Below are 1,808 nucleotides of genomic sequence, written 5' to 3'. Positions count from 1 at the left end.
TAGTTTTTCATTAGGAATAAGTTTTAATTTTTCATTATAAATAGTTCCATTTGTTAGGAATTATCAGTTAGTCAGTTTCTAGTTTTTATATTCCAGTTTTTGTAATCAGATTTTCACCTATCAATTTTTAGTTTTTAGTTTTAATTTTTCCATCTTTCATTATTGTAAAAAACCCTAGCTTTCCCCCTTGAAAAATCCTCTCCACCTCCTCCATCTCCTTCAACTTCCATTGAAGATCATCTGAAGCTCCGTTCACCGAGGATTATTCAAGGTTCATCCTTAAGTCCTAGGAAGACGCCTGCAGTGGTAGATAGGTTCCCTGAAAGGGAGTTTCTTACCCTTTTCATAATTTGTTTAGCTCTTGATACAGTCTATGAATCCTAGGCTAATTGTATCTTTGTGACAATATTCCTCCATCTTTAATGATAATATAGTTTTTGCTTGTTCAATTGGTTTATTTATTTAATCTTTGTCTTGCGCTTTGTCTGATTGGTTTAACTCATTCATAAATCCAAAAATTAAGTTGGCACATATTGCGAGCTAAATCTGACCTAGTCAGTGCCTATAGGATTGACGACCCTATAGATGATTAAGCCTAAATTGATGAGCCTTAGAGCTAGTTTAGGCCTTACAAGGGAATCACGAACTAGGAACCTCAGAAGGATAAGTAGGGTTAATCGCCTCGGACACAAGTGACTTAGATTAGGTTTTTAAATCAGTTGTATGATCATCCCATATTCACCATTATCGTATCATTCCGTATCCCTTCGGGTAATAACTATAGTGAAAGGTCACTTAGGAGTAGAATAACTTAGCTAGGAGTAGTTTAACTAATCAAAATCAATCCCAAACCTCTCCAAAGCCTAGATAACACTAGAGACCGAGTAGCTTGATACTTGCAGGAATAAATCCTGTGGATTCGATACCTAGACTTGTCCAGATTTTATTACTTGATAACGACGGGGCACACGTATCCCTTAGTGAGTCTCTTGGAGGCGCATCAAATTTAAATTTGTGACACTTTTAAAATCCCAGATGTGACTACAGAAGCAATCAAACTTCGCCTCTTTCCTTTCACTTTGAAGGATAGAGCCAAAGAATGGTTAACTTCTATGCCAGGCGCAACTTTTGCCACTTGGGAACAATTAGCCCAAGCATTTTTATCAAAATATTTTCCTTTAGTAAAAACCGCAAGAGTCATAAAGGAGTTAACATCTTTTTCTCAAAATGATAATGAGACTCTTTATGAAACTTGGGAACGTTTTAAAGAACTTCAACGTTTATGCCCACACCACCAATTACCCGCTGAACTTTTAATGCAAACATTTTACAATGGACTAAATCCTACAACTAGGGGTTCATTAGATGCTATGTCGGGAGGGCTATTTATGAAGAAAACATCAGCCCAAGCGAGAGAACTTTTGGAGGAAATGGCAATCAACAGCAGTATGTGGCCCACGGAACGTGGACATATACCGGTAGCAAAACCATCATCCTCAACCACACCATCAGTTAAAGGTATAGTTGAACTTGATCCAGTCGCGATGCTACAAGCCCAATTTTCTGCTTTATCGCACAAAATCGATAAGTTTATAGCACCACGCGATACCAATGGTAATCCAATCCAAACGGATGTGGATTACGAAAATATGAGTGAGATCGAACAGGTAAATTTTGTCCAAGGGCAAAACCAAACTAATAATCCTTATTCTAATACTTATAACTCTGGATGGAGGAATCATCCTAACTTTAACTGGAAAGATAACAATAACAATAGTGCAAGTGCTAATCAAAATCGTACCACTAAT

The 1,808-nt window shown here is 37.1% G+C and overlaps 1 non-coding gene across 1 annotated transcript; it reads right to left on the bottom strand.

The window, feature by feature from the left end:
- Positions 1 to 1,193: 1,193 nt before the first annotated feature.
- Positions 1,194 to 1,300, bottom strand: LOC136207682 (small nucleolar RNA R71). Its single transcript, XR_010676811.1, has one exon. It is a non-coding gene; the product is annotated as a small nucleolar RNA R71 (small nucleolar RNA).
- Between the last annotated feature and the right edge of the window lie 508 nt (positions 1,301 to 1,808).

The sequence above is a fragment of the Euphorbia lathyris genome, chromosome 9 (genome assembly GCF_963576675.1).
Source record: "Euphorbia lathyris chromosome 9, ddEupLath1.1, whole genome shotgun sequence".
Lineage (NCBI taxonomy): Eukaryota > Viridiplantae > Streptophyta > Magnoliopsida > Malpighiales > Euphorbiaceae > Euphorbia > Euphorbia lathyris.
Note: the sequence above shows the minus strand (reverse complement) of the source record. Positions and strands in the feature narration are given on the sequence as shown.